Source organism: Scyliorhinus torazame, chromosome 17, assembly GCF_047496885.1.
Source record: "Scyliorhinus torazame isolate Kashiwa2021f chromosome 17, sScyTor2.1, whole genome shotgun sequence".
Lineage (NCBI taxonomy): Eukaryota > Metazoa > Chordata > Chondrichthyes > Carcharhiniformes > Scyliorhinidae > Scyliorhinus > Scyliorhinus torazame.
In genome coordinates, this window is record NC_092723.1 from 103,265,158 (window position 1) to 103,283,668 (window position 18,511).

Here is an 18,511-nt window from a genome sequence, read left to right on the forward strand (position 1 = left end):
ATGTGCTGCTGCTCACTAGCTCTGTGTTTGTAAAAGAGGCGGATCCTCCCTTGGGTCGGATCTTTTATACCCGCCTCTAGTGCTGACCTCTAGTGATGCTGTGGCTGTTACATCTGTACTGTAGTCCCTGGTGTATGTGCTGATGTACAGATCACTACAAAATAGACACCAGTTAAGTTGGCAGGGTGCAGGGCTTAGTTTAGTGATAGGGGCTAGAGCACATATCTTTATATATGTCTATATGTTTCCACATTGAACACCTGTGCACAATGTTACAACCTGCCTCGGTGCTCTGTCAGAAGGGTGTGAGGGGTGAGCTGATCTGGGCTGGACGCAGAAGGGGCGCAGGTGTTGGGGAGGGGTGAAATTCGCGAATGTTGTGGGTGGGCTTGGCTCAGGGACCGCAGTTCAGACAGTGCTCACCATTCCGGTATCCCACCCCCACCGTCCCCACCACTGCCACCCCAGAAATTCAATGGGACTGTATGATGGAATGTTCAGCTCGCATGCAGGGATCACCCAGGTGAACGGTGGGAAGTGCTACCGTGGGCAGGAGTCAGACGTTGTCAAACGATGCGGAGAACCAGAGCTCATCGCAGAGCGGGTTGTCATCATCCTCCATCCCATGGACTAGACCAGCTGTTATTGCCAACCCAGGGCCCACCCCCCCCGTAGTGCGGCAGGTATGCATCACGGAGGGGGTTGCTGGAGGAGGAGTGGCCGGAGGTGGATGGGCGTGGTATGCAATGTCCATGCCACCCTCCAGTCCCCCCCCCCCCCCCCCCCCCCCCCCACCCCTCCAGTCGGTGAACCTGGAGGCAATCAGAGCATCCCGTGCATGTTGGACCTGGAGTACACATTATGCAGCCTCCCGTGCCTGCCTGGGCCCCATATCCTGCCCATCGTCCCCCTCCCCCGCATCCTCCTCATCGGAGGAGGCCTGGCAATCATCCTCCTCCTCCAGCATATCTTCCCTCTGCTGTGCGATGTTGTGGAGGACACAGCAGGCTGCCACGATGTGGGCGGCCATCCCAGCGCGATACTGGAGGGCCCCGCCAGAGCAGTCCAGGCACCTGAAGCGCATCTTCAGAGCGCTGAAGCACCGCTCAATCACTCTCCTGGTCGGTCTGTGGCCTCCGGATAGGCGTCATCAGTCAAGACAGCAGTGGGTGATCGCTGTCGCCCAGGGGCCAACCCCCACAGCTGGGGTGCGCCTCAAAGAGGCCAGGAATCGTTGAGTGTGCCAGGACGAAGGCATCATGCACACTGCCAGGGTATCGGCGCAGACGTGCATGATGCACAGCTGATGGTCAAGCTGCACATTCATCGAGTGGAACTCCTTTCGGTTTGTGTAGAGCGGCCTGTCATCTGCAGGGCGACATGCTTCCTGTCGACCACGCCCTGGACCCGGGGCATCTCGACGATGGCGGCGAACCCTGCTGACAGGGCATCCCAATGGGTGGGTCCACATTGAAATGGATATATTTTGCCGACTGGGCATATAGGGCCTCCGTGATGGCGCAGATGCATCTGTGCATCGAGTTCTGTGAGATCCTGGACAGATCCCCACTCGGTTCCTGGAAGGACTCTGTGGCATAGAAGTTCAGTGTGACCGTCACTTTGACGGCCACCGGGAGCAGGTGACCTCCCCCATTCCCCCGCTGTGCCAAGTGTCAGCTGTAGGCTCCACGGCTCCCATCCGCCGCTCCCCTGTAGAGGCTACTGTGGGTGTTGTCTTTGGGTGGGCCACATGATGCCCCGCCAGCAGGTAGCATCCAGTTGGGCGAGGGTGTGTGGCAGAGGATGGGTGCAGAGGTGGTGGGTGGGGGCTGGGGTGCGGGGGGTGGTGGTATGGGAGAGTAGGGGCTGGGGTGCGGGTGTGCAGCACCCATATGGCCGGTGGCACTCTGCAGAACCAGGGACCAACGTGGTGGTCAGTGGGGTCACCCCGGCCCTACGGCTCATCTACTGGTCACCCCCCCCCGGCCCTGTCAGGGTCTCCCCCCACCCCAGCCAGCTTGGTCAGTGTCAGGACCAGCAGCCCGCCATCGTGCCTCTCCATGTTCTACCTGATCTCTCTCCCTCATCAGTCACGGTGCCTGTTTCTGGATTTTTAAAAGCACAAGTGAAAGTCGCCATTGGGAAGTCACCCCAGTGGGGTGGAGAACTGCGGAGGCCCCAGAGAATACCGGGTCTGGCCAGCTAATGATATGCCAACTGCGCTTACTAGACGTGTGGAGTAGAATGCAATAACGCTGCTGTTGAAGCACCAGAGAATTGTGATTTGGCGTGAAAATGGCGCCCGCCACGATTTCAGCGTCAAAACCTATTCTCCGCCCAATCGTGTTTCCCGATTCCGACGTTGGCCAACAGAGAATGCCGCCCACGCTGGTTAGCTGAATGTCCGTACTAAATTGTCTCTTAGTGCCCAAAGGATGGTGGGGTTACGGGGGAGTAGTGCTCTTCGCTCTTTCAGATCGTCGGTGCAGACTCGATGGGCCAAATGGCCTCCTGTAGCGATTCTATGAATCTACATAATTTCCCATAATATCATATGAATAAAGAAATATCAATAATAACTGAAATTTAACAGGTTAGCTTGCATATTAATTTTTACCCTAAGCATAGCCAAAACATATATGGCAAATATTACCAGAGTAACTTAAATGTTCTTTTTACTGAACACTCTTATGTGTTCAACAAAAATATATTCATTTGACAAGAAATCATGAAAAGAACAACTCTTTCCTCTTCCTTCCTCCATACTTTCAATTCGTTTATCTGGCTTCTTTCCCTTTAGGCTACATGGGCTGGATTCTCCGATTCTGAGACTAAATGCTGACGCCGGTGTGGAAACGGTGGCGGTTTACAACCGTAAAAACCGCGCAAAACTGCCACGGATCCCCCGTCTGGTGGGGGGCTACCAGGCACTCAGCGTAGAGCACCCGGCTCTAGCTGCAGATACGGCCGGAGAATTGCCGGGTCCGTGGCTGTGCATGCGGCCTGCAGCAGCCGCACCGTGCAACGTGACGCCGGCCGCGTGTGGACTCGGCCTGCCAAATAGTGACCCCCTTCAACTAGGCTCGCCACCCCTGGACCACCCCCCATCAGTCCCCCCAGCACCCCACCAAAGCCCCTCCTGCCCGGGGATCGGCTCCCCCCCCCCCTTGACAGTGGGTTGGATATAGTCCGCAGCCACCATGCCAAGTTCCCGAAAATAAATACCACACATGACCGACGCCGTCGGGAACTCGGCCCGTCGGGGGCGAGCATCGGAGGGAGGGCCTCAGGTAATGTCCTGAGGCCGCCCCAACAGCGTGCGGTGTACTCCGTTTTGGAGGGTGCGGCGCATTGCAAAAGCGGTGCTGCACCCTGATTTCGGCACCAGACGATCACCGTCAGAGACCGGAGAATCCCGCTCCATATCGTCTCCCATTTCCATTTCCTTTTTCATTTCAACAAGTTCAGTGCTGCTCTCTCAACATCTCTGACTGTGTGAAACCTAGCTTTGCTACCAACTCCATTTCATGATTGGGACTTTGACATTGATGTTTAGTCTTAATCCTCGACCCTAACTCGTCTTGCTCTACTGGTGGATTCTGTGATAATGGCAAACTGTTTGTTTCTTCGTGACTTCCACTTTCTTTCTGACTTTCACTTTGCACTGCAGCAGGAATTTGAACTATATGAGGTTTCTCATGCCTTCCTTTTGTCACATTCCTCTTTCAAGCAAATTATCTCCATGACACTAAAGGAGCTTCTCTCCAATCTTCACTTTCTCCAATCTTCACTTTAAGCCTCTCAGGGAATCCCTACAAAACTGCAGAATGTGTTGAGTTTTGATTGTTGTTCCACTTTCACACCAGCTCTTTTCATCTGTTGTATGTGAAGGGGGTTGAAGCTTGAATTCCGCTCAGTCAAATCTTCAAGACATTGCTGGCACCATGTAATGCTCTTTTCTTGGTCTGATCACGCACAAGGATTGGCGAGACAATAATGTGGGTTCTTTGTTTGAATATAAGACTATGTACAGAATTCCTACAGTGGAGAAGGCGGCCATTCTGCCCATCGAATCTCCATCGAACCTCTGAAAGAGCACCCTACCCAGGCCTACCCCCACCCTATCTCCACAACCTCGCCCAGCCGGCACATCCTTCGATACTAAGGGACAATTTTTTTTTAGCATCGCCAATCCACCTAACCTGCACATCTTTGGATTGTGGGAGGAAACTGAAACACCCGGAGGAATCCCACACAAACACGGGGAGAAAGTGCAAACTCCACACAGTCACCCAAGGCCTGAACCGAACCCGAATCCATAGGGCTGTGAGGCAGCAATGCTAACCACTGTGCCACCGTGCCACCCCATAGAGTCAACAATGAGACTATTATGCACACATTTTACTGCGAGTCCTGCTGTTGATTGATTGTAAGTCATGGGACAATTACGGAATATTCTGTTGAAGTCTGTAATGATTGACACGAGTTTCAGATACAGCCCTTCAAGCCCAACATATCGCAACAGAAAGTGTTTGCAGGTATTGACTTACCTTGAAGGGAGCAGGGTACTGGTGTTCGTATATTACTGGTGGTACAATAAACTGTTGAAAGAATACTGAACTTTTGAAAGAATAACCGCATTGCCATGATCTGTTGACTTAGGACCATTAAAATCAATACCCACCTTGAAGCTGCTGCTCCTGTTAGTCATGGTACCCCCTTTCAACTGAACATGATCAGAAGAGCTTGGTCTTTAGTTAACAAAGTGAATTTCAAATTGACGTTTGGTAGCACAGAAATGGACTATTGCTGAAAAGAGAGACATGTTGCCAAAGTTTTTTTCTCTACACTGATCAGGACAGACACAAGAACACCAAATTTCAACTGATCACAACAATTGATGCTGCAGGAGTAAAGAGTGCTGATTGGTTGACAAGTCATCTCTGATTGGTTGAGACATAGCCATGGTTAAAGCAATGGGAACCAAAACTCCTCATTCTTGCGAGTAATTACAAAAGGGCACACAGCCAATATTATTTATTTATTTATTTGTTTGTTTATTTATTCATGGGATATGGGTGTCAGTGGCTAGGCCAACACTTATTACCCATCACTAATTGCCCTTGAGGAGGTGATGGTGAGCCACCGCCCAGAGCCCCTGCAGTCCATGCGGTGTAGGTACATCAACTGTGCTGTTAGAGAGGGATTTCCAAGATTTTGACACAGCAATACTGAGTGAACGGCGCAATATTTCCAAATCGGAATGGTGAGTGACTTGGAGGGGACAGGCTTTGGGCCGCAGGCATGAAAGGTCCCATCGTAATCAACAGGCGACCAGCCAAAGGGGCAAGGCAGGAAATTTACCGGAAAATTGCAGCATCATTCCCCTCTTTTCAAAAACAATTTTCTGGCCTCTTGCTCGGCAGACAGTGCACTGTTGGCAGACCAGAGTGACCGGTCTCCATAACGACATTCCAGCATGCTGAGTGAACGGTGCAGGGAGGCTTGATGTTGGTGAAGGGGGCAGGGGGCTGGGTGTGGGTGCAGGGGGTTGTGTGTGGGTGCAGTGGGCTGGGTGTGGGTGTGGGTGCAGGGGGCTGGGTGTGGGTGCAGGGGGCTGGGTGCAGGCGGCTGGGTGTGGGTGTGGGTGCAGATTGCAGGATTCTGGAGGTTCCGCAGGATCTTTCACAACCTTCCTTGTCTTGTTCAAAACATATCGGGCAGAATTCTCCGACCTCCCGCCGGGTCAGAGAATACCACCCCGACGCCGGCTGCCGTATTCTCCGGCGCCAGTTTTTTGGCGGGGGCGGGGTTCACGCCATGCCAGTTGGGGACCGTTGCCAGAGGCCCCCCCCCGGAATTCTCCGGGCCACGATGGGCCGAGAGGCCGTCCATTTTTGGCCAGTCCTGCCGGCGTGGGTTACGCATGGTCCCACACGGTGGGACCTTGGTGGTAAGTCGGCGGGAGTGGTCCTCGGAGGGGCGCGGGGGGATCCGACCCTGGGGGGCCCCCACGGTGGCCTGACCTGCGATTGGGGCCCACTGATCTGCGGGCAGGCCTGCGCTGTGGAGGCACTCCTTCCTTCCGCGCCGGCCCCTGTAGGGCTCCGCATGGCCGGCGCGGAGAAGAGAACCCCCTGTGCATTCGCCAAAATACACCGGCCGGTCTGCGCATGAGCGGAACCACGCCAGCGGTTCCGCGCATGTGCGAGGTCACGCCGGCCCTTCGGCTCATGCGCAAACTTGCACAGTCCCTTCGGCGCCGGCTGGAGCGGCGCCAACCCCTCTGGCGTCCACCTAGCCCCCGGAAGTGCGGAGAATTCCGCACTATCGGGGGCTGATGACGCCGGAGTGGTTGGAGCCAGTTCTCCCAACGCATGGGGACTTAGTCCCTGAAGGGAGAATCCCGCTGATGAAATTTATAAATCATATTTATAAAAATGTAAAAGATGAGCTGACATGGCATTGTATCCGCCTCTATTAGGGCAAATCCCATCCATTAGAGAGAAAGTGCTGGGGCAGGGGCCTGGGCAGTGTGGACGCTGGAGCTGGAGAGTCAAGGTCTATCATCATTGCCCTGTGCCTGTATATCGTTGCCTTTGCCCACTGTTAATAAACCCCCTTTGTTGCTGTTATTGGAGAGTTCCAGTGTATTGTCTTGAGTCACCACATTGGTGACGAGGTAAATGGTTCGATCATTGGTTTTCAGCAGTTTGGGATTTGAGGGGGGAAGTAAGAAGCCTCCAAAGATTGATGACAATCGGGAACCTTGGACAACAGCACCCAAAAAGTGAATGACAATGCCAATGATCGGAAAGTTAGACCTGCTCGATCAGGGGGCTGAAGACTGGAGTCAATACTTGGAATGGCTGCGCTATTTCCTCACAGCAAAGTAAATAATAGGGGAAGACAAGCAGAAGGTGATATCTTCAACGGTTTCTGGGCCTCAAACCTACAACCTGATAAGAAATCTTTATGTCCCTGGAGGCTCCTGACTCAAAGATCTTTGACCAATTAGTCACATTGGTGAAGGAATATTTTTACCCCAGGCCTTCAATCATCCTACAACAAATTCAACTCTGCTGTAAGGGATCCAGAAGAGTCCGTCGCTGCCTTCATAACCAGGTTCCGCTAAATGGGTGAGCACTGTGAATTTGGAGCAGCTCTCAGCGATATGCTGCACGGCCATCTAGTGTACGGAATTAACCTCAGCATCCAGAAAAAATTCCTGTCTGAAACTCAAGTCACTTTAGACAAAGCAATCATGATATGTTAGGTGAAGGAGTACACCAAAAAAGGTGCACTTGAGCTTCAAAGTGTGCCAGAAGGGGAAGTGAATTAGTTGTGGGGTGGTATGGCCACAAGGAGCATGGGAAGAATAACAGGCACAGCAGAGGACCAGACACAGTCCTTGGGACCTAACTGGAGTCAGACAACTGGAAATTTGGACCACCAGTACGCCAGTAGCTTACAAAGAACAAGAGGCCCATCTGCCTTTGATTGTTGTGGAGGGGAACAGACCAGGCCTGATAGGAAGGGATTGGTTACAACAAAATAAATTAAATTGGCTGGAAATCTTAAAAGATATCAAACAATGTTTCTCAAGGCGTCTTGCGAAGATACAAGGACGTGTTCCACAATGAGGTAGGTTGGATCAAGGGCACGAAGGCCAAACTTTATGTCAACCCAGACTCGACACCAAAGTTTTTTCGGGCCAAGCCAGTCCCTTACGTCCTGCATAAGAAGGTTGAAGCTGAGCTAAAGTGATTAGAGGAACTGGGAATAATTAAACCAGTCCAACTTTCTGAGTGGGCAGCCCCCATAGTCCCCGTGCCGAAACCAGACCAATCAGTAAGAATATGTGGAGACTATAAACCAGATGGACAAGTACCCAATCCTCCAAATTGAGGACATTGATGCTAAGCTGGCAGGAGGCCTAACCTATTCTCAGCTGGACATCAGCTACGTGTACCTGCAGGTGGAATTAGACCAAGAGCCCAAAGGTTCACCACAACCAATACACATAAAGGCCTATTCCAGTACACAACGCTGCTTTTGGCATTTCCTTGGCCTGTGCCAATTTCCAACGTACCATAGAAAACCTCCTTCAGTGTATCCCAAAAGTGTTAGTCCACCTAGATGATGTTTTAGTCACTGGAAGTGCATATGTCAAGTTTGAAGGAGGTAGTGAAGAAGTTCAGAGAAGCAAGAGTCCACTTTAAATGTGAGAAATGTACCTTCCAGGCTACAGAAGGGTTTCCACATGGATGCTACAGGTCTACACCCACCCGAAGAAAAATTCAAAGCCAAAAGAGAGGCCCCAGCACCCAGGAATGTAGCTGAGCTGAAATCTTTCCTGAGAATGATAAACTATTGTGGCAGGTTCATTCCAAACATCGTCTCAACATTGGTGCCACGACACCAGTTGCTTAGGAAACACCAACATGGCAATGGAAGGAACAGCAAGAGGAAGCTTTTCATTGGTAAAACAAGTTCTGCAATCTTCAAACCTTTTAGTTAATTTTTACCCAGGAAGCTAATTGTTCTCACATGTGAATCCTCACCATATGGGATAGGGGAAGTTCTGTACCATAAGATGGAGGACGGGTTAGAATGGCCCATTGCTTTTGCCTCAAAGACTGTCTCAGAAGTGGAGGGAAATTGCACCCAAATCGAAAAGAAGGGACTCGCTGTCATTAATGGTGTTACAAAGTTCCACCAATATCTTTTCGGACGGCGTTTCGTATTAACAACTGACCATAAGCCACTATTGTTTTTTCTGAGAGAGGACGAGCCAATACCCAAATTGCCTCCGCCAGGGTGTAATGTTAGGCCTTACTGCTAGCGGCCTTCAACTATACTTTCCAACACAGGCCTGACACCTAGGTCTCCAATATAGATGGATTGATTCTACTGCCCTTGCCAAAGAATTTGGTGCCACAGCCAGTACACCTGGTGTTATTTCGACATATACAAAATTGGACCCAGTGAGGTCCGGTATTATCCAAGGTGAAACGGATGGTACAAACAGGCTGGCACCACGAAAAGAGGCCCTACTTCACCCGCAGGGATAAACTCGCCTGTGAGGATGGAGTAATATTTTGGGTCTCTCGAGTCGTCGCTCCACCCCCAGTGAGAAAACCCCTCTGACAAGAATTACCACCGTGCCCATCCGGGCAAAATAAAAGTAAAGATGCTGGCTCACAGTTTTACCTGGTGGCCGGGAATTGATAAATCTATTGAGGGAGTGGTACGGCAATGTGTCCCCTGCCAGACTTAACAATCTTTACCTCCTTCAGCCAATCTCTACCCATGGACCAGAGCGCATGTTGACTATGCAGGCCCTTTCTTGGGCAGGTTGTCCTTTGTCTTGGTTGATGGTCATTCCAAATGGCTATCCATTCAAGAGGTGGGAACTATGACCTCAACGGCTACTGTGGATGTCTTATGCCGTATTCACCATACACAGCCTACCAGAACCATTGTGTCCGATAATGGCATGCCTTTTACTGGGGATGATTTCCAAAACTTTATTCACACAATGGAATTCAGCATACCAGGATGGCCCCATATCACCCCGCAACCAACAGGTTTGCAGAAAGGGGCGTACAAACTTTGAAAACACTATGAAGAAACAATCAACTGGTTGGCCAACTTCCTCTTGGCTTACATGACCGCTGCCCATGCCACCATGGGGTCACGTCAGCTGAATTGCGGATGGGCCATCGCCTCAGAACCCATTTGGGCTTACCAAATTTGGCAGAGTGGGTGGAGGCATATCAGGCCTCCCAGAAAAACCAACGTACTTCACAAAAGGGTGACAGATCATTCCAGATGGGTGACCTATTTCTAGTTTGGAATTTCACCTCCGGCCCACGCAGGTTAGCCGGTCGGATACTGTCCTAACCTGGACCCCTATCCGATGTGATAAATATCAGTGGCAGGACTGTGCGGCAGTGTGTTAACCTAATGAGGTAAACCCCATTCCAGAACAGATGGGTCCAACTCGTGCCACTGACACTCCAGTGGCTGTTCCAGAGCAGAGGGAGCCAGGAATTCCAGAGTCAGCCAGCCCCGCAGGTAGTCCAGATGGAGATGGCGAGGTAACTAGCCTGATGGCTCATTTAAATATGTTAATCTGGATCTCGTCCTCGCTGGGCCAGATCGCAAAGTCTCACAAGATCTCGTTAGATGTTGCAAGGTGTTCCAAGCATCACAAATCTCACGCGAGGCCTCTCACGAGATTTTAACGGCTTTGTTGCATCACTGAGTCGGGCACGATGAGGCCGTTCGATCGCGCTCCTTAAAAGTGAATGTCCACAGATCACTGAAGGTAGCAGGAATGATAGATACTGGGGGTGAATTTTCCGTTACCCCAGCTGAGTGTTTATCGGTGGCAGTGGGATTCTCCATCCCTGCCGCTGGCTAATGGGATTTCCCATTGTAGCCATCCCATACTGCCGGGCAATCGGCACGGTAGCACAGTGGTTAGCACTGTTGCTTCACAGTGCCAGGGTCCCAGGTTCGATTCCCAGCATGTGTCACTGTCTGTGTGGAGTCTGCATGTTCTTCCTGTGTCTGCGTGGGTTCCTCCGGTTGCTCCGGTTTCCACCCACAAGTCCCGAAAGATGTGCTTGTCAGGTGAATTGGACATTTTGAATTCTCTCTCAGTGTACCCGAACAGGCACCGGAGTGTGGCAACTAGGGGCTTTTCACAGTAACTTCATTGCAGTGTTAATGTAAGCCTACTTGTGACAATAATGAAGATTATTATTATTATCCATGGGCGGGGGTGCACTGCCGGCGGAACGGTGTATCCAGCCGGTGGAAAATTCACCCCAAGGTGGATATGAGGTACTTTCCTTTATTAGTTGAGACCGAGAGAATAAGAGCAGATTAGTTATGCCAAAACGACATAAACAAACTAGTTAGGCCCCAGCTGGAGGATGCAGACAGTCCTGGTCACCACATTACAGGAGGGGTGTGATTTCACTGGAGAAGATCCAGAGGAGATGACAGAGGATGTCACCAGGCACGGAGAATTTTAATTATGAGGATAGATAGGGGGCCGGATTCTCCGTTGGCCAACACCAACGATCGGACGGAGAATACGGCATCAGCCGAAACCGAGGCCGGCATCGGGCGGCCAACGGAATGCCATGCTCCGGTGCCTTGACAGCGCCATCATTGCATTCTATGGCGTACATACAGCAAACACCGTTGGCACATCATTGAAAAAAAATAATTTAGAGTACCCAATCAATTTTTTCCAATTAAGGGGCAATTTAGCACGGCCAATCCACCTAGCCTGCACATCTTTGGGTTGTGGGGGCGAAACCCACACAAACACGGGGAGAATGTGCAAACTCCACACGGACAGTGACCCAGAGCTGGGATCGAAACTGGGACCTCGGCGCCATGAGGCAACAGGGCTAACCCACTGCGCCACTGTGCTGCCAATGTTGGCACATCCCAGCATTCTCCGAGGCTCCCACAAAGCTCCGCCTCCGCCAGGAGGAATTACCGCGGTGAGGTTCATTTGTGGTTTTAAAAAACATGAATCAGGCGCCCTGGTGGTAGAGAGAGGAGATAAGGCATGTTTTCAAAGGCATAACCGTGGGCTGCCGGTCCTCCCGCTGACAGAGCTGGGGTGGGGGGTGGGGGTTTGGGGGGGAGTAGCTGAAGGTGACCAGGTGATGGGCCATGGGTTGGGGTGTCACAGGGACTGGGGTGCCCAGGCACGGATCGTGATTGCTGGGACCTGCAAAGCAGCCATCTTGCTGCACACCCTACTGATTGCCCACCGTGGCCCATGGTTGCGCAGAATGCAACCACCCCACCCCCTCCCTACAGTCCCTCCTCCATCCCTCCCACTCAACAGGGTGCCACTTGCCGTGGGGAATCACACGGCTCATCCAAGGGGGGCGCCCACAGTAGCACCCACAGGAGGGCGGATGACGAGGGTCATAGAGTGTTCTTCTGGCATTGGTAGCGCCAGCTGCTGTTACCCCTGCCGGCAGGGTCGGGTGCCGGGGCCCCCATGGTGCTGAGCACTGACAGGGCCAGGGGTGTGGTATGGAGGACAGAGTGGGAGAGGAAACAGCCGGGGGTGGGGTTGAGAGAGAAGGCAGGGGGGAGGGGAAGGACATGCAGGGGCAGGGGCTGCAGTGTAGTCCGGGGACCACTGTATAATCCATTGGACTTGGTTGGGCATAGGGGTATGCACCATGCTAACATGTCTACCTTTTACCCCAAGCAGACAATGAATTTCAGATTTCCAATCAGGGTTGGCATCTGACTTGCCGCCGCAACCCTGGGGGATTCATTGAGGCTCTACAGCAGTGGGGCGTGCTCCAGTGGAACAGGAGTGGGCTGGTGAGGATGGAGAGCCTGCCACCCAACAGGCCAAGGACGAGGTGGGAAGGAGGCCTCGTATGCACCGGCAGCGCCTATCCTTCGAGGACCTGCTGGACCGGGCCTGTTGCAGAAGATTTTGGCTGAGCAGGAGGATAGTGCGACATATCTGCTGGATCATGGTGCACCTGCAACCGTGGGGTATGGAGGAGGACATCTCCTCCTGGTGGCCGTCAAGGTGATATTCACCCTGGGCTTTTTCAGCACGGAGTCCATCCAGGCATCGGGTGCAATGGTTCAAGAAGGCAACTCACTGCCACCTTTTGAAGGACAACCAGGAATGGGCAATAAATTCTGGTCGAGCCAGCGACGCCCATATCCCGTAAATTAATTTTTAAACAGTTATTGACTTCTCCCTAAGGGAAATAGATCTTTCCTATTCACACTGCCTCAATCCCTCATAATTATATACTTCAAGTAAAATTCCCCTCTCACTGCTCTGCCTCATGGCAAGAAAAAACAGCCTGGGCCGGATTCTCCATTTCAGAGACTAAATGCTGATGCCGGGACTGAATCGGTGGTGCTCTGTGACCATGGAAACGGCGCCGGTCCTGGAGCAATTCAGGATCTGTTAATGGGCTAGCTCTCGAGGATGGCTGCCAAAGGGGACCCAGTTCACAGGGCTGGATTTACAGCAGGCCGCCTTCACTCCTGATGTACCGCCTGTGGAACCACCTAGATGGAGCATTAAGGTCCGTAAGGCCAGAAAGTTAGACACTAGTTAAGTCAGCATGGGTGCAGCACACAGGATAGCGTTAGAGGCTAGGGCACAAACCTGTAGAAACATGTTCACCTCTTCACAATAAACACCTGTTCACAAACGTTCCAACCTGCCTCGGTGCTCTGTCAAAAGGGTGTGAGGAATGGGCTGGCTGTTGAGGGAGTGCTGGGGGGCGGTATGGGTGTCTGTTGGAGGTGGCCACAGGCCAGAGCCCCAAGGTCAGCCACCACACATTGCCCTGGTACCGCACTCCAAACCCTCTCCCCACCTCAGCCACTCCAAGGGTTCAAAGAGCCCGTGTGATGGCATGACCAGGTTGCATGCAGGGATCAAACAGGCGGACGGTGGGAAGTGCTACCAATGGCAGGAGTCAGATGTTGTTGAACGATCGGAGCACCAGAGCTCATCGCAGCGTGGGTTGTCATCATCCTCCATCCCATGGACCTGGCCCGCTGTTACTGCTAACCCTGTATCATGGAGGGGGTTGCAGGTGCCAGGGAGGGGGAGGGGAGTAAGATATTGGTGCAGGGAGTCTGGACATGGGATGGGGTGGTTGGCCTGGGGGAGGGGGGATAAAATGTTTGGTCACCATCGGCCAGGCCCCCTAGTCGGTGAACCTGATGACGAATAGAGTGTCCCATGCACAGCGACCCTGGTGCATTTGCTATGTGGCCTCCTGTGCCTGCCCAGGCCCATGACCTCCTCCGCATCCTCCTCATCGGACGAGGCCTGGCCTTTATCCTCCTGCAGCGCGTTGCCCCTCTGCCGCGTGCACCAGCTGCACGTTCATGGATTGTTCCCTTTTCGGTTTGTGAAGGCCAACCCCTCATGTGCCGGTACCCGTAGGGAGACATGCGTCCCATCAATCACCCCCTGGACCTGGGGCATCCCGGTGATGGCGGCGAACCCCGTTGCTTGGGCAACCTGGTGGGCTGGTTCAAATTGAAACTGGTACGTTTCGGCAAGCGGGCTTCTAGGATCTCCGTGAAGGTGCGGATGCATCGAGGTCTGCGAGATCTCAGACAGATCCCCACTCAGGTATATCCTCAATGCTATTAGGAGGGGAATCCTAGGATTTTGACTGAGCGACAGTGAAGCAACGGAACATATTACCAAGTCAGAATGGTGAGTGACTATAAGGGGAACGTCCAGGCGGTGGGCTTCCCAGATATCTGTTGCCCTTGTCTTTCTAGGTGATATTGATTGTGGGCATGGAAGGTGCTGTCTAAGGAGCCTTGGTGAGTTACTGCAGTACATCTTGTAGATGGTACACACAGCTGTCACTGTTCGTTGGTGGTGGAGAGATTGAATGTTTGTGAAAGGGGGAGCAATCAAATGGGCTGCTTTGTCCTGGATGGTGTTGAGCTTCTTGAGTGTTGTTGGAGCTGCACTCACCCAGGCAAGCAGACACTATTCCATTACACTCCTGACTTGTGCCTCGTAGATGCTGGACAGACTTTGGGGAGTCAGGAGGCGAGTTACTTTCCGCAGGATTCCTAACCTCTGACCCGATCTTGTAGCCACAGTATCTATATGGCTACTGCAGCTCATTTTCTGATCAATGATGACCCAGGATGTTGATTGTGGGGGATTGACTGATGGTAATGCCATTGAATGTCAAAGGGATGTGGTTAAATCCTCTTGTAGGAGGTGGTCATTGCCTGGCACTTGTGTAGTGCAGATGTTACTTGCTACTTGTCAGTCCAAGCACAGATATTGTCCAGGTCTTCTTGCATTTGGACATGGACTGCTTGGGTGGGGGCATAGATTCATAGTCTTGATGGAAGGATTAGAGGGGAGATGAGGAGTAATTTTCAATCAGGGAGCAGTGGGGGTGGGGGGGGTTCTGTAACTCACTACAGATGGTAGAGGCGGAAAACCTCAAAACGCCTAAAGGGCACTTGGATATTCATTTTGAGTGTCTCACTTTCCTGAAAGGCTATGGGCTAAAAGCTGAACAGTGGGATTAGGCTGGATAGCTCTTTTTCAGCTCATACAGATAAGATGTGATGAGTGGCCTCTACCTCTGTTGTATAATTCTATGGCCAAGATTGTACAGACCCACCACGGCATGCCATCCACTGACGGAGTGTGGCTGGTCATTTAAATAGTTGTTTACTTTGGCGGGGCATCAATATTGCATCGGGCAGGGGAGGGGGCTGTAAAATCCTGGCCTATGATGCAAGATACTGATCAGTCATCACTGATGTTTCCTCAAGAAAGATGGAGGTCCTCAGATCATGGAATTATAGAGTCCCTACAGTGCAGAAGGAGGCCATTTGGCCCATTGAGTCTGCATCGACCATCTGAAAGAGCACACTACCTGTACCCAGTCCCCTGCCCTATCCGTGTAACCCTACCTAACCTATGAACACTAAGAGAAAATACTGGACAATCTCAGCAGGTCTGACAGCATCTGTGGAGAGAAAAGGGAGCTAACGTTTCGCGTCTGGAGGACTCTTTGTCAAAGCTAAGAGGCAATTTATCATGGCCAATCCACCTAATCTGCAAATCTTTGGACTGTGGGAGTAAACCAAAGCAACTGGAGCAAACTCATGTAGACACGGGGATAATGTGCAAACTCCACAAAGTCGCCTGAGGTTGGAGTACTGTAACCTTTTTAAAAAATATATTTATTGAAGTTTTTTAACACAATTTTTCACCCTTACAAACAAACCCCCCCCCCCCCCCCGCCCCCCCCCCCCCCCCCCCCCCCCCGGTAACAAAATGGAAAGCGCACATAGCAAGATATAAACATGGTAAAACGATATGTTACAGAGCTTTGTACACTGGATTCCTCCCGTACATGCCAGTTTTCCAGATCTTTCATGTGTTCTCCTGCTCAAATACCCCCCAGTCAGACCCCCCTTCCCCCCTCCCTCCCCCCCCCCTCCCCCACCCCCTGGGTTGCTGCTGCTGCTGACCGACCTTCATCTAACGCTCCGTGAGATAGTCTAGGAATGGTTGCCACCGCCTGTAGAACCCCTGCGCAGACCCTCTCAAGGCAAACTTTATCCTCTCCAGCTTAATGAACCCAGCCATGTCATTTATCCAGGCCTCCACGCTGGGGGGCTTCGCCTCCTTCCACATTAGCAAGATTCTTCGCCGGGCTACTAGGGACGCAAAGGCCAGAATGCCGGCCTCTTTCGCCTCCTGCACTCCCGGCTCGTCCACTGCTCCAAATAGTGCTAGCCCCCAGCTTGGCTTGACCCGGGCTTTCACCACCTTAGATATTGTTCCCGCCACTCCCCTCCAGAATCCCTCCAGTGCCGGGCATGACCAAAACATATGGACATGGTTCGCCGGACTTGCTGAGCACCTCCCACATCTGTCCTCTACCCCAAAGAACCTACTCAGCCTCGCCCCCGTCAAGTGCGCTCTGTGAACCACCTTAAATTGTATCAGGCTAAGCCTGGCACACGAGGAGGAAGAATTAACCCTACCTAGGGCATCAGCCCATAGCCCCTCCTCAATCTCCTCCCCCAGCTCCTCCTCCCATTTACCCTTCAGCTCCTCTACCAACGCCTCCCCCTCTTCTTTCATCTCCTGGTATATTGCCGACACCTTGCCCTCTCCCACCCATACGCGCGAGATCACCCTGTCTTGAATTTCCTGTGCCGGGAGCAACGGGAATTCCCTCACCTGCTGCCTCGCAAACGCCCTCACCTGCATGTACCTGAAAGCATTTCCCGGGTGTGGTAGTATGTATTGGGAGTCATGTGGGACTGGAAGCCCTAATGTCATTGGCTGACAGATCCCGGGTCCTGGTTGGCCGTTGACCTCATACTCCGCCCTGAAGGCGAAGTATAAGAAGCCGGTGCCTTCCCCCGCAGGCCAGTTTACTATCGGGCTGCTGGGGAACAGACACGCTTAATAAAGCCTCATCGACTTCACTCTATTCGTCTCACGGAGTCTTTGTGCGCCACAATTTATTAAGCGTGCCTAAAAAGGACTATGGAGCTCAGGATCATTCCAGAATGCCTGAGGATCAGCCCCCACGCAGTGAATGCGGCAGCAGCCTTCAAACACTGGCAGACTTGCTTTGAGGCCTACATCACATCGACCACAGGCCGAGTCTCAGACGAACAAAAACTGCAGGTCCTGCACTCGAGGGTGAGCACGGAGATTTTCACCCTCATTGAAGACACCCGCGATTTCCAGGCGGCGTTCACAGCACTGAGAAGTCTCTACGTTCGCCCAGTTAACCAAATCTACGCTCGCTACCAGCTCGCGACAAGACGGCAAGCTCCCGGAGAATCGATGGACGAGTTCTACGCCGCGCTGCTGATTTTGGGAAGAGCCTGCAGCTGCCCGTCGGTGAATGCAAACGAACATACGGACATGTTAATGCGCGATGCTTTTGTTGCAGGTAAACAATCCTCCCAAATCCGCCAAAGACTTCTAGAAAAAGAGTCACTAGGACTCTCAGAGGCACGGGCCCTGGCAGCCTCGCTGGACGTAGCCGCGCGTAATACCCGCGCCTACGGCCCCGACCGCGCGGCAGGCCATTGGGCCCCGTACGTACCCGCCGCGGCAAACCCCCTACCCCCCTCCCCGGACACCCCACAGGCTTGCGCAGTCCAAACGCTGAGTCGCACCGGGGGCGCCCGCTGTTATTTCAGCGGCCAGGCGAAGCACCCCCGACAGCACTGTCCAGCCCGCGCAGCCATCTGCAAAAGCTGCGGGAAAAAGGGCCTCTATGCGGTGGTGTGCCGGTCCCGCGTGGTCGCCGCCGTCCCGGGAGAACAGGGAGCCCTACAGGCAGCCTATGCGTCCCAACCCCCCCAGCACGCCATGTGCGACCCGCAGGCGCCGCCATTTTGTGTCCCGACCACCGCGGTCCCGGGAGAACTGGGAGCCCTGCACGCCGTCTACGCTCCCCAACCCCCCTCCCTGCACTCCATGTACGACCCGCCGCCGGCGCTCCCGATTTGGGTGCCGGCCAACACTCTCCACGGAGAGGAGGGGTTTTTTCGCGTGGAGTTTGCACATTCTCCCCGTGTTTGTGTGGGTTTCGCCCCCACAACCCAAAGATGTGCAGGCTAGGTGGATTGGCCGTGCTAAATTGCCCCTTAATTGGAAAAAATTGATTGGGTACTCTAAATTATTTTTTTTCAATGATGTGCCAACGGTGTTTGCTGTATGTACGCCATAGAATGCAATGATGGCGCTGTCAAGGCACCGGAGCATGGCATTCCGTTGGCCGCCCGATGCCGGCCTCGGTTTCGGCTGATGCCGTATTCTCCGTCCGATCGTTGGTGTTGGCCAACGGAGAATCCGGCCCCCTATCTATCCTCATAATTAAAATTCTCCGTGCCTGGTGACATCCTCTGTCATCTCCTCTGGATCTTCTCCAGTGAAATCACACCCCTCCTG